Source organism: Tenrec ecaudatus, chromosome 12 (genome assembly GCF_050624435.1).
Source record: "Tenrec ecaudatus isolate mTenEca1 chromosome 12, mTenEca1.hap1, whole genome shotgun sequence".
In the NCBI taxonomy this organism is placed as follows: domain Eukaryota; kingdom Metazoa; phylum Chordata; class Mammalia; order Afrosoricida; family Tenrecidae; genus Tenrec; species Tenrec ecaudatus.
In genome coordinates, this window is record NC_134541.1 from 13,998,884 (window position 1) to 14,014,137 (window position 15,254).

Below are 15,254 nucleotides of genomic sequence, written 5' to 3' on the forward strand. Positions count from 1 at the left end.
GTGTTCCAGAATTCCCATTGCTCTCAAAATTATCCAGAGTTTATGATGGTCCACACAGGCTAATGCATTGGCATAATCAGTGAAACACAAGGAAACATCTTTCTGGTATTCTCTACTTTGAGCCAACATCCAACTGACATCAGCAATGATATCCCTTGTTCTATGTCCGCTTCTGAAACCAGCCTGAACTTCTAGAAGCGACCTGTCAGTGTACTGCTGCATAGAGTTCCACAGAGGTGTCAGATTTCCCTCCAAAGAGGTTATATGAGTTTGTAGGACATTTCCTTACACCCTTGTCAATACTTCAAACTATTATTCCATAATAAGTGAGGTGGAAGTTTGTTAACCTCCTGTCTTTCTTTTGGGGTAAAATGCCTGTTTCTATTCCTTGCCTGTTGTTCCATTGGCTAGTTTGTTTTTTGAAAAACTAATTTGTGGAGTTCTTTTTTTAACACTGTCGCAGAGTTATCTTCCAATCACCAGCTACTGAGCAAACTGGGAATGGAATGGGTCTCTGACAGGTTTGTTTTCCATCCCATCTCCAAAGCTGGCAGAATACAAGCTATTTTCCAGATGTGATCCTGGGAGGTCTGTGGAGTTCTTTATAGATTTGGGGCACTAATCACATTGAGGACTAAGGTGCTCCCGACGCAAGTCATGATATTTTCAATCCTCTCTAAATGTAGATGATAATTGGACAGGGACTGAGGAAGCGCAAAGAAGAATGGATGTATTTGAATTAGGGTATTGTTGAAGAATAGTGACCACATCATGAAATATCAGAAGAATGAATAAATCTGTCGGAAGCAGAACTAGGCACTCCTGAGAAGGGAGGGTGGTGAGACTACTTCTTATGTACTTTGGACATGTTATCAGGAAGGTCCAGTCCCTGACGAAAGACCTCATGCTTGGTGAAGTGGAGGGTGAGTGAAAAGGAGGCAAACCTTCGATGCGATGGATTGGCACGATGACTACATCAATGGCTTAACCTCGGGAGGATGCTGCAGGGCAGGGCATGCTTCATTCTGTGACTCAGAAACAAATCAACGACACAGGACAGCAACCGTGCCAACAATAAGCTTTGGCATGTTGTATAAGTTGCAAATGATTTCTCCCACCTAGCCGTTCGCCTTCCAACATCATTTCTGATTTTTCTTGTTGCTCTGGTGGTTGAGACGATGTTTATTTATAAAGCCCCAAACAGAGAGACTTAGCAGAGAGTAAGCATTCAATGAACAATAGCAATATCTGTATTTCCTACATTCAAAGTAGGGGTGGGATTCAGGTGAAGCAAGTGAGACAAAATTTAAGGAGGTACGACAAGACTCAGTCACCAAGGTAAAAAATATTTGTAATACAGTATTTTTAAAAACTGCATTAGTACAAAAAAATTCCACCATGAACAAACTACGGGAATTTTCAGCCAGAACAAGAGCATGGGCCTTGGAATCAGGAGTATGAGGCTCATATCCTAGCTTTGACCTTTGATAGCTGTTTGCCTTTTAGGCAAGTGGCTAACCCTCTTTGTGCTTCTGTTCCATCACTGTTAAATGTGGATAATAAAAGACCTTACTCATGGGGAGGTTCTGAGTGCCTGTCTGTAAAAGACATACCTGGCACATAGTAAGTCCTATATAACTGTTTGCACCTGTTTCTGTGCTTTACTTACTTATGAGACTGAACTGGGCCTGGGGAAGGACAGTTGGAATCAAGGTCCAGCTCAGTACCTGTGCCTGCCATGTAATCTTGTTCAAAGGTCCATTGTCTTTATGCACCTTCCCATTCACCATGCCAGTCACTTGGACTAGGTGAGAATTGGCAATGTCTGAGTCAAGCTTCTGGCTGCTTCCCTGGAAAATGCCAGAGGAAGGTCTGGGGAGAGGTTTCTGGTCACACACAGAACTAGAAGATTTGGTAAGCTTGCTGGGTAGCCAGATCCAGCCATACAGTAGCTCCATGGGATGTCTGGCCTATTTGTGGTGTCTTAAACTGGGGTCTCTAGAGAACCCATACCAGTGAAGCTTATCTATGTCGTATAAGTACAGGGAGATTTATCTCAAGGAAATGGCTCATACAGTTGTAAGGCCAGCAAGTTCCAAATCTATAGGTCAGATGTCAGGCTGGAGGCTTCTCCTGACTCACATAGCTATAGGGACTGACAAACTCAAGGCCAGCACACTGTGTAGCAAACTACTGGCTCAAATCCAAAGAACTGGAGGTGAGACGAAGAGACCGATGTGGGATCCACATCCAGCTGAAAGCAAACAAGCTTTGCCAGAACATCCACATATATTGGAAGTGGGCCACACCTCTGAGGAAATGTCCTTCCATTGATTGGCTGCTCATAGTATATTTGATCACAGAAGTGATCACAAAGTATCAGGTCTCATTATGGGGAAGGACTACATCCTAACTGCCAAACCACTGCGAATCGTGGCCCAGTAAAGCTGACACAAAACCTTAACTATCACAGATGGTGGGTCCTGACCACTGCACAGCTCAGTCAGTACACGGTGTTTGCCAGGCTGCTGTTCTTAGCTTATGTTGCGCAAGTGGCCCACCACCAAGCAGAAGGAAGTGAGAGGCCCAGTCTTTGGATGACTAGCATCTGGGGGCACATTAGAGCACCACTGTGCAATAGCTTATTCTGTGGAGGTTTCCAGAATGTCTTTCACTCTTAAACGATAGTCCCACTGCACTCAAACTTTCTCTTGTCATTCATTTATTTTCTGGCCCGCATTCATTCAAAAAAATATTTCATGAAAACCTACAATGTGCCACCCACTCGTCCCAGCTGCTGTGGATATAGCAGTGAAACAAGACAATGTGTCTGCCTGAGCAGTCTCCATTGGAACCCATGCTAGAAGGTGGGGGTGACCATAGTGTTGATAGGAATGATGGTGGTGAAGCTGATAAGATGGGGAAGATGATAACAAGTTGTTCCTGACCCATCACAGGGTTGGATATGCAGCACACACACACACACGACAAATAACAGAAAGGTGGGTGAAGGGAGACAAGGGACAGTGTAAGACATGAAATAACAATTATATAATTGACCAAGGATTCACGGGGGTGGGAGGGTGGGAGAGTGAGGGAACAAAAAGAGGAGCTGATACCAAGGGCTCAAGTAGAAAGAAGTTGTTTTGGAAATGTTGATGGCAACATATGTACAAGTGTGCTTAATACTATTGAATGATGGGTTGTTATAAGATTTATAATGATTAATTTAAATTGTAAAAAATGTGTTCCTGTTCAGCTGATTCCAACTCATTTGACCCTGTAGGTCGGAGTAGAACTGTTCCATAGGGTTTCTAAGTATGTCGTCTTTATGGATGTAGACCACCACATCGTTCCCCCATGGAGGAGCTGGTGGGGGGAAGTACTTAACCACTGTGCCCCTGGGCTCCTTGGGAAATGAGAGTAGCGACTCATACTTGATTTATTATTATGCTGGTCTTTATAGACATGGGCTTTTAACCCCTCCAATACTCAAACGAAGGGGGTGCTACTATAACTATTCCCACTTTGTAGATGAGATACCAGAGTAGGCAGAGGCTAAACAACTGGTTTAAGACCACACAACTAGGTAGTGATGGAGCTGGATTTCAACACAGTCTGGCTCTTTATAGTGTGGGCCCCTGCCCTGGTTTCTTCAGGGTAATGTTTGCACAGGATATCCCAGCATAGTTATTAATCGTGTCCCCCACAGACTCAAAAGCGCATGGTGCTTACAGGGCTCGGCTGCTAATCATAAAGTTGGCGCTTTGAACCTGCCCGATGGACAAAAGATGCGGCAGGTTGGCTTTTGAGAGGATTTACAGTCTTAGAAACCCCATGTGGGAATTCTACTCTGTCCTGTAGGGTCCTATGGACCAGAATTGACTCAGCGGCAATGGGGCTTTGGATTTATCAGTCTCAAGGATCCCTGGTGGTGCAGTGGTTAAGTGCTGAAAGGTGAGTAGATCAAACTTACTAGCCACCCTACGGGAGTAAGCTGTGGCAGTCTCCCTTCATAACGCTTCCAGTTTTGAAAGGCCTAGGGGCACCGACTCAAGGGTGATGGGGTATCAATCTCAAAAGTATTCTTATTTATAAGATAAATCCTATGGTTATGGTACATAAAGTCTTTGTGCATGATAAAGTTTTGGTAAATATTAGGCAAAGGTTTCACCAAACCCTAGAATGAAAATTTACCTTACCTGCTCCCCCCCCCCACCACCTCCAAAATAGTTTTTTAATCAAATAACTTTGGGAAATGTTGCATACTGAAGCCTCCTCTTAAAGTCACAATATTTGTAATGATAGCAAAAGTCTCAGAAAACCTGCAGTCAAAAAACAAAAACTAATATTATTAAATTCGGTGTTACCCAAAATGATTTGATCTTACAAATCGTATTTCATGCACCAGATGATATTTCTAGTCTTGTGAAAAATAATTTAGAAAACACTATTTAAAAATATTAGGGATAAATCTAATGGAAGCTGAAAGAAGGAATTAAATAAGAATTAATGAAATAGGGAACAGAAAAACAATACAAAAGATGAATAAAACCAAATGCTGGTTCTTTGAGAATATCAACAAAATTGAAAATCTTTATCTAGTCTATTGTATGCTATTGAATTGATTCTACTCAAAGAAACCCAACAGGACATGGTAGAATGGGACACAGTTGACTGCTGCTTGGCTTTTCCTGAGTTGTAAACTTAGGGGCAGGTCACAAGTCTTTTTCCTTGTGGAGCTGCTGGTGGATGTAAACTTCCATTTTCATTTAGCAGTCCAGCATTTTAACCATTTTACCGCCAAGGCTACTTTTGACTAGACTGAAAGTAAAATCAGTATTCTAAGACTACAAATGCAAATTTTCCTAGCAAAATAAAAGCAAATGGAATTTAGAAACACAGAAAGAATTGTGCACCGGGAACTTATCCCAGGAATTCAAACTTGATTTACCATATGAAACCCAAATAATAGAATATATCATATCAGTAGAATAAAGGTTAAAGAGCACATGATGATATCAATAAAAGAAATACTTTTTACAAGATCTGATGCTTTTGTATGATAAAAATACAAAACAAACTAGAAATAGAAAGGAGCTTCCTCCTTTCTTGAACAAGGGCATCTATGAAAAGCCCATATCCAACATAACACTAAGAGGAGCCTGCGGGGGGTGGTGGGGGTGGTGGTAGTGGTTACTAGTTGGGCTGCAAACCACAAGGTCAGCAGTTTGAAGCCACCAGCTGCTGTAAAGAGTTACAGCCTCGGAAACCTATGGGAGCACTGCTGGCCTGTCCTACAGGGTCGCTCTGAGTCAGAATCCACTTGATGGCAGTGAGTTTGAGTTTGAACAGAATACTTAATGGTGAAAGTTGAAAAGTTTTTCCTCTATGGTCAAGGACAAGATAAGGATGTCTTTTCTCACCACTCATATTCAATATTCATATGGCAGTGTATGTTTTAGAGTAAATAGGCAAGAACAAGAAAGAAAAAGCATCCAGATTGGAAATAAAGAAGAAAAACTATCTTCATGTGCAGATGACATGATCTTATACATGAAAAACAGGTCAACACAAGGTGTTATATCAATTAAATAATTATTCTTTTTTTTAAATAATTATTCTTTGGTTACATAAAAAAGCACTGATACATGCTAAAGGATGACTTAATCTTGAACTACCCTAAGAGAGAGAAAAAAAAGTCTCACATATACACACGAGCACATGTCATATGATTCCATTTATATGAAATGTCTAGAATGAGCCCATATGTAAAGACAGGAAGTAGATTGGTATGCATGGTTTGGATTTATGGTGACCTGATGGAGTGGGCCGCTCATATCTCTGGCATATTCCCATATTCCCTGAACCATTGCCTTGCCTCCTAGCCCTTAGGCTTTGACATTGAAGTGGGCTGCACAGTGGAGGGGGTACGTGGAGGGGGAGGTAAAGAAAGAAAGGAGGAAAGTAGATTAACCATTACCTGGGGTTTGGAGATGGGAGCGGAGGGGGAGAACTGGGAATTAACTGCTAATGTGTACTGGGCATCTTCTCGGTCTGACAGAAAGATTCTGAAATCTATGGAGGACAACAGCAACAACAACAATATTGAATTTTATACTTTAAAAGAGTGAATCATTTAGCGAGTGAATTATATCTCAGTAAAGTTAAGAGGAACCCTGGCTAAGCATTGGACAACTAATAAACAAAAATGTCAGTTTGAACCCACCAGCCAGCTGGTCTTTGGGAGAAAGATGTGGCAGGCAGTCTGCTTCTGCAAAGATTACAGCCTTGGAAACCTCCTGGGGCAGTTCTACTCTGTTCAACAGGGTTGCTATGAGTCAGAAATGACTTGACACCAGTGGGTTTGCTTTGCTTTGTAAAGTTGTTAAAAAATAGGTTCCTAGAAAAATAGATTAAAATATTGAAAGAAAAACAACGAGAGCAGTTGGGATACAAGCCAGATGTCAATTGAACTAAAAAACAAGTTTGTTAAAGAATCATTTAGAAAATCAATTGTAGGATAGGATTTATTGAAGAGTTTATATATATATCCACTATGGAAACATTCTAACACTAGAGTAAAGAAATGGTCTAACAGTCTCATGTCTCCGTTGTTCAAGAATTATCTGCTTGTGGTCCCTCTGGTTTAGGCTACCCTGCTATCCTCTCACCCAACCCTGAATTTCTGAAGCAAATCCCAGACACATGCCCTTTCATTGTTGCAGGAATATCGTTGAGGATTTTGTCCGCCATGTCCCATGCCTTCCAAACAAATAGGAAACGGTCCCAGAGGGCTGCACACTGAAGGTGGCACTGTGGGAGAAAGGCCTGGCTATTTGCTTCTGTCAACAATGACAGCCAAGAAAGCCCTCTGGAGCTCAGTTCGAATCTTCAACCCACAGGGTTCCCATGAATCAGAATGGATTCCATAGATTTTATAGGGCAAAGAAAAGTTCCGTTTGTGTTGAAGTGCAATGGGTTTGTTGTTGTGGCTTAGATAATATCCTTTGTGTTTAATCACAGATTCTCTTCTGCCGTAACCTATAGGATGCTCAGAGATCCTAAAGCTTCTTACAATAAGTAGTTTTGACATCCCACTGAACTTGCCTTAGACTTTTTGTTGGCTTGCATGTCTTTACACCTGTGACAGAGATCACGGAGGGCCGATTATCTGTTCTCTCTTGTGTCCTAACAACCGAGCTCTGCTTTTATCTAGGGGGCATCATGTACAACTAAAGGATTGCTTGTCTCAGCCTTCTTTGTAGCTAGAGCTGAATGCTGGCTAATGATATACTCTACAAATAGAAGGTTTGGGCTGGAGCTTCCAAGAAGGCTCTTGGAGTCTTGAGTGAGAGCTCAAGACTGCAGGATGGCCTCCCTGCAGTCTTCCTCCTGCCAAAATATGGCTGCAGTAGCTGGAGCTCATGTAGCCATATTGAACCACGAGGTGGCCTTAATGGAGGGAAGTTACATTCTAAGGATGGTGGAGAATGAAGCTCGAAGGAGCCTGGCCCTTCAATGATCTAATGGTGTCACCTCTTCGGCCCTGGCCTGCTGTCTCCAGATTTCATTTATATTAGAGGGGATGGGGGAACCTCAACTTCTATGGTACTTCCCAGTGCCCAAGGAGTCTGTTCTTACTCATGGTGACCCCCTCTGTGTCAGTGTATATGTCAGTCTGGGTAGACTAGAGAAACACATTCATAGACACGCATATGTGTATAAGAAAGAGCTTTATGTACAAGATCAATTGAATATTGAGAAAATATCCCAGCCCAATCCAGATCAAGTCCATAAATCTGATATTAGCCATATGTCTGATACCAGTCTATAAAGTCCTCTTTAGACTCATGCGACACATGCAATGACGTTGAGTGCAGGATCACAGGCTAGTGGGTGGGACGTCTTGTGGATCCCCATCAGTGCTGGCAGGAGTCTTCACATGGCTTCTCCAGTTCTGGGCACTAGGTAGTTCCATGTGTCTTGTCAGCTACAATGTCTCCCAAGCAGTGAGCCAAGACAGGGAGTGTCTCCGCCTCCAAAGAGGAAATACCAGAGTTCCCAGAATCCCCAGGAGAAGGCTGTGCCCACACAGAGGCCTCATTGGTTATGACCTGATTAACAGGTAAACTCCACCTCTTCACTCGTAATCCTCTCAAATTGAGAACAGATTATATAACTACCACACCATACAACTGAGTTCCACAGGGTTTTCAATGGCTGATTTTTCAGAAGATCGCCAGGTCTTTCTTCCAAGACTCTGCTGGGTGGACTTGAACCTCCAACCTTTTGGTGAGCGACTGAGCACATTAACCATTTACACCACCCAGGGAACCCCACCATGCATTTAGGTTGCTGTGATAGCTGGTCTCTCTAACCAGTAGTTGAACACAATGCCCTGCAGATACCCTACCCTTCAATTTTTCCCTCTGAGATAGTTAAGGTTTATGGTGCCAACCTGACCGATAAACACATGTGGGGTTAATTGAAGGGCAGAGAGATAAATGGCTCAGTGAGCCTCACCTTTCTAGTTCTCAGGGCTCTTGCTCTCTGATGGTCGGACCAGGGTTCAGATGCTGGGTGCTGGGGTAGCCGCGTGGAGACCCCTTCCAGCACTGAGATGCTTCCTCCTGCAGTCGGCGTCATTGCGTGTGCTTTGGGAGATGGAGGAGGACTTTGTCGATCAGTGTGGGACATATGGGTTAATGTTGGACTTGTGGGCTTGGGCAGCACTGGGTTGGGATGCTTTCTTAAAGTACACTTACCCTTAATATAAAACGCTCTCTTATACACATGAGTTTCTGTGGATTTGTTTCCCTGGTTTATCCAGACTAACACACCCTCTCCCTCATGTATTGATCACATCTTGTATATATATATATATTTGTAAACCACTTTAAATCCTTTATGGACTTATAGTCAAAATAAATAATTTATTAGACAGCAATATTACACAACCGAGCACGTGGCTTCCTATTTCAAAGAGCAGCAACAAGAAACCATTTCCAGACGAAAAGTTGAAATGTGTCTTGTGATTCACTAAACTGAAGTTTGAATCGGGAAGGGAAGGAAAAACACGTGGCTTATGACCAGAAAGATGGACACCACATGGAAACTCGATTTTCAATGCAGCCAATATTTAAAATTGAAAAGCTGAACAAAAGTGGACCAGATGTACCACCGTGGAGGGAAGCGGAGGCCAGAGCATGTTAAAACAAAGGCGTATCAGATTGCCAGTAGGCGTGACGACTCTTACCCTGATGTAGAAATTGGGGAAGGGGCTCCGCAAGGTAATAGGCAAGGAGGGAAAGACAGGACTTGGCCCTGTGCCCACCCCACTTAGTCCCGGTACAAAATGATCTCTGGCCTCTTTAGGATCAGAAGAGGTTACACAGTCCACAGGCACTGATGAGTTGTGGGATGGGGTGAGGTTTTGTGGAGCTGTTGGTAATTTAGCATTTTCCTTTAATGCGTAAGTACTGAAGGGCTGATAGATGGACCTGGAGGAGATATTATAATGATGTAGCTTGAACTTGGCTAACTTTGAGCAGGGTCTAGGAGTCCCACCCCCAGCCCTCTGCTGAGGTTAACCCTTTCAGTACTAGACTGCAGGATGGCCTGGAGACTCCCCAAGAGAGGGCTTGGGGCGATCCTAGAGAGCGTTGGAGAGATTTAGAGTGGCACCAGGTCAATAGGCTAATCATTTATCTAGTCACACTGTACACAGCGATTTTCAGGCCTGGTTATATACCCGAGGTTTAAGCATGGCTGTCTTATGTAAAAGTTTCAACAGTGAAAACAAGTTTAAATATGTCTTTAAAAGGAGGAATAATAACATGAATAATGGTGATTATGAACACTTACTGTGCCAAAAAACCCCAAACAAACCAATTGCCTAGAGTTGATTCTGACTCATAGGGATCCTACAGGACAGAGTAGAACCGCAGACTCAGGCCTTCCCAGGCAATAGCTCTCTAAGGAAGTAAGCAGTGGTGAGATTTAGCTGGTTCCCACCCACTCGGCACACCCAATACCTATTTCCTGTTGAGTTCAGTGAACCGATGGTTAAAATGGCACTTATAACCAGGGTTCTCTCTAAGGTAGGTGGCTGGACAGCTGGGCCCAATGTGGAAATCACAAATTTGCATTCCTTACTCTTTTTTAACATTCATCTGTACAACAGCGTATTCTAAGCACTGGAGTAATGTTCATTCTGTCCACAGGTATAAAAAATTAGATGGAATTATGCTTGTAATATAGTTTTATTCATTCCATAGAGCTCATTATACGTTTGGTTCAATACTACGTTTTGTTTCCTTGCATTTGTTGCTTCAGTCAACAAACATACCTTAAAGAGAAAACTGCCAACAAATCAGAGGGTGACATTTTGTCATTTGCTTCAGCTTTGTCATGCCCTAAACTCCCACGAGATATCATGAGTGAGTTACGCAATTCCTGAAAATGTTCAAAGAGCTAAAAATAGTGTTAGAACTATTGCTACACGGTCAGCAGAAGCAGAAAGGGTTTTTTTAAAAAAAATCATTTTATTGGGGGGTTCATACAACTCTTATCACAATCCATCCATCCATCCATGTGTCAAACACATTTGTACATTTGTTGCCTTCATCATTCTCAAAACATTTTCTTTCTACTTGAGTCTTTGGTACCAGCTCCTCAATTTTTCCCCTCCCTCCTTCACCCTCCCTCCTTCATGAACCCTTGATAATTTAGAAATTATTATTATTTTTCCATGTCTTACACTATCTGATGTCTCCCTTCATCCACTTTTATGTTGTCCATCCCCCCCTGGGAGGGGGTTATATGTAGATCCTTGTGATCAGTTCCCCTTTTCTCTCCCACCTTCCCCTTCCCCTCCTGGTATTGCTACTCTCATTATTGATCCTGAGGGGTTTTTCTGTCCTGGATTCCCTGTGTTTCCAGCTCTGATCTGTACCAGGATATATCCTCTAGTCTAGCTGGATTTGTAAGGTAGAATTGGGATCATGATTGTATGTGTGTGGGGGGGAGCATTAAAGAACTAGAGGAAAGTTGTATGTTTCAACGGTGCTATACTGCACCCTGACTGGCTCGTCTCCTCCCTGAGACCCTGTCCAGTTGCCAAAGCACTCCCCCTCATTCACATTGATATATCTTTTTTGTTTTTTGATGCCTGATACCTGATCCCATCAATGCCTCATGATCACACAAGCTGGTGTGCTTCTTCCATGTGGGCTTTGTTGCATCCGAGCTAGATGGCCGCTTGTTTACCTTCAAGCCTTTAAGACCCAAGATGCTAGCTCTTTTGATAGCCGGGCATCATCCGCTTTCTTCATCACATTTGTTTATGCATTGTAGTAGCTATAGGAAAATCCTAAACAGCCTTGACATGCATGAAGCCATTTTGAGCTGGCAAGCCATTGTGGACTGCAAACGAACTAGCTGATATTGGGGAGATAGGCTGTGCGGACGCAGCACAATGGAATGTACCGAAGGAAATGTCTGCTCAGAGGCTTGAGACAACGACCAGAGCCGTTATTGTCAACGAAGAATGGCTAACCACAATACCCGGCTTCTGTGCTCTGCTCGCTTACACACATGCACATTGCAAAAGTATAAAAACCTTGGAAAATCAGACTGGGGGCCACTCAGTCTCCTCCCAAGAGGGCTGACGGTCCCTGCTCAGGAAATAAAACTTTTTCTTTTGAACTTGCCCGCGGTCTGGGATGTTTTCCTTCTGGGAACACACAGTAGGCTACAACAGAACCTGCTTTGTCTTCAGCAATTGTGTTGGGAAGGTGAGCATCATGGATTGCCAGTTTAATAGAACAAAGTGTTCTTGCATTGAGGGAGTATTTCAGTAGAGGCCCAATGTCCATCTGCTACCTTAATACTAAACCTATAAATATATGCACATAGATCTATTTCCCCATCCTCATATATAAATATATTGACATTTGTACATGCTTGTATTTAGACCTCTATACATGCCCTTTGCCTCCTAATTCCTTCCTCTATTTCTTTTACTTTCCTCTTGTCCTATTATCATGTTCAGCCTTCATTTGGGGTTCAGTTGTTCCTCTCAGTTACATTGCCCTTGATCAAGCCCTACCAGGCCTCCTACACCCTCTTCGCCATCAATTTTGGATGACTTGTTGTTCCCTTTACCCTGGGTTTGTTAACACCCACTTCCTTTCCCCTGCCTTCCCCTCTCCCATGTCCCCTAAGAACTGTCGGCCCCCTTATTTTCTCCTCCAGATTGTTTATCCCACCTACCTTATCTAGACAGACCTGCAGAGATAATAATATGCACAAAAAACAAGACAGAGCAAAACAAACCAACAAAAGAAAACAAAACAACAGTAACAAAAAAACCAATGACAAAAAAAAAAAGAAAGAAAAGCATGTACATAGTTCAAAGTCTGTTTGTTGACCTTTAGGAATGTTTTCCAAACCAGTCTAATGGGATGCCAACACCTTGGCCCCAACGTCTATTTTTGGTATTCCCTGGAGTCTTCATTGCTCTGTTCCCCTTGCTGTTCTGTTACACGCCCTTAGTGTTTCACCTTGGTGTGGTGGGATCAGATTGAGCGCAATTCCCACACTGTGTCTCCAGTGTTGTCCTCCGTAGCACTATGGGTCAGTGAGGGACATCGTGTCTCATAGAGGGGCCGTCCCTATGGTCCTCTTTCTACTTTGGCTGCTATGAGTGCGACTATCGTCCTCAGGGCTTGATGGACCAGGATGTGCTCCACTCTCTTCCTCTCCCTTCATTTACTCCTGTGTTCTCTGATCAGACATGTCCCTCTCCCTGAGCTGTAGCTTCAATGCTGTCCTCTGAAGTGAATTCTTCTGTGGGGAACGGGATCTGTCCAGATAGTTGGGATTGGGGCCAGCCCCTCAGACCTCTATATTGGTTCCCTGCTTCATGCCGGTGTGTTGCATTCACGTCTTGGAGCACCAGGTTGAAGTCTGGTCCCTCTTTCAGAAAGGGACTTTTCAAAGATGAGCATAATATATTCAGAGAAGAGAAATCACCTAACTTTCTAATATATCAAACATGATGACTTGTCTAATTGGCCTACCTCTAAAAGGAATGGATTCCTACTCCTACCATGAAAAGATGGTTACGGGTAAATCACACGACTGATGATCCTTGGGTGAAAGCAAAGAATATTGCAAGTGAGGATGCGAATGAAGAATCAATAAGGAAATATCTCAAATAACAGTTCTATTGTTTTTGTCAGGCATTATTTAATACTTTTTCATTACTATTTAAAAACTCTTAACAATCTAGTCTTGTAAACCTCTTTTATTTTTCTTATTTAAATATTAACTGTATGAAACAATAAACTACCTTTATATTTATCTTTTTTTAATACTTAAAATGACCATAAGCCCAGTAAAATGGTTGTTAAATTAATTGAATCCCACAAAATGGGTCCATAAACAAATGTGGTGAAGAAAGTGGATGGTTCCTGCCTATCAAAACATATAGCATCTGAGATCTAAACACTTGAAGTTAAATAAGCAGCCATCTAACAGAGAAGCAACTAGCTCACATGGAAGAAGCATACCAGCCTGTGCGATCATGACGTGTCTCCGGGACTGGGTAACAGGCATCAGAAAGCCCCAAACAAAGAAACAAGCAACCCCCAACCCCAAACCCATCTGTAGACAAGGGGACATCAGGGAAGGAAGGGATGGGTCAACCAGGGTGCAGCAAAGCACCGATGAAATAAACAACATTCCTCTAGTTCTTTAGTGGTTCCTCCCCCCTACTATCATGACTCCAGTTCTATCTTACAAATCTAGCTACAGCAGAGTATGTACATTGGTATAGATGAGAGATAAGAATCCAGGAACAGGATATAACCAAGCGGCTGTCTAGCTCAGAAGCAACAAAACCCACATGGAAGAAGCACACCAACCTGTGTGACCACAAGGTGTCAAAGGGATCAGGTATCAAGCATCAAAGAACAAAAAATCATATCATTGCGAATGAGGGGGAGTGCAGAGTGGAGATCCAAAGCCCATCTGTAGGCAACTGGACACCCCCTTACTGAAGGGTTGCGGGGAGGAGACTAGCCAGTCAATTTGCAGGGTAGCAACGATGAAACATACAACTTTTCTCTACTTCTTGAATGCTTCCTCGACCCACTATCATGATCCCAGTTCTACCTTACAAATCTGGCTACCCCTGAGGATGTACATTGGTATAGATAGGAACTGGAAACACAGGGAATCTAGGACAAATGACCCCTTCAGGACCAGTGGTGAGAGTGGTGATGCCTGGAGGGTGGAGGGAAGGTGGGGTAAAAAGGGGGACGCGATTACAAGGATCTACATATGACCTCCTCCCTGGGGGACCGACAACAGAAAAGTGGATGAAGGGAGACGTCAGACAGGCTTGAAGGTGAACAAGCGGCCATCTAGCTCAGAAGCAAATAAGCCCACACGGAAGAAGCACACCGGCCAGTGCGATCACGAGGTGCCCAAGGGACCAGGTATAAGGCATCATGCAAAATAAAAAAGATATAAGTGTGTGTATGTATGTGTATATATGTGTATATGTATATATGTATGTGTATATATGTATATATATATCATATTAAATGAAGGGGGAAGTGCAGAGTGGAGACCCAAGGCCCAAGTGTCGGCCAATGGAGATCCCCTCATAGAGGGGTTTAGGAGAGGAGATGGGTTAATTAGGGTGTGAGGTAGTATCGATGAAGAACACAGCTTTCCCCCAGATCCTGGAAGCTTCCTCCCCCCAACTACCATGATCCGAATTCTACCTTGCAGGGCTGGATAGGACAGAGGCTGTACACTGGTACATATGAGGGTTGGAGGTACAGGGAATCCAGGGTGGATGATACCTTCAGGACCAAGGGTGTGAGGGACGATGCTGGGAGAGTGGAGGGTGAGTGGGTTGGAAAGGGGGAACTGATTACAAGGATCCACATGTGACCTCTTCCCTGGGAGAGGGACAGCAGAGAAGGGGGGAAGGGAGACTCCGGATAGGGCAAGATATGACAAAATAACGATGTATAAATTACCAAGGGCATATGAGGGAGGGGGGAATGGGGAGGGAGGGGGGAAAAAAAGGACCTGATGCAAGGGGCTTAAGTGGAGAGCAAATGCCTTGAGAATGATTGGGGCAGGGAATGTATGGATGTGCTTTATACAATTGATGTATGTATATGTATGAACTGTGAAAAGAATTGTATCAGCCCCAATAAATTGTTAAAAAA

The 15,254-nt window shown here is 43.2% G+C and overlaps 1 non-coding gene across 1 annotated transcript; it reads right to left on the reverse strand.

The window, feature by feature from the left end:
• Positions 1-452: 452 nt before the first annotated feature.
• LOC142423648 (small nucleolar RNA SNORA7) lies at positions 453-591 on the reverse strand. The gene has a single exon (XR_012779255.1). It is a non-coding gene; the product is annotated as a small nucleolar RNA SNORA7 (small nucleolar RNA).
• Between the last annotated feature and the right edge of the window lie 14,663 nt (positions 592-15,254).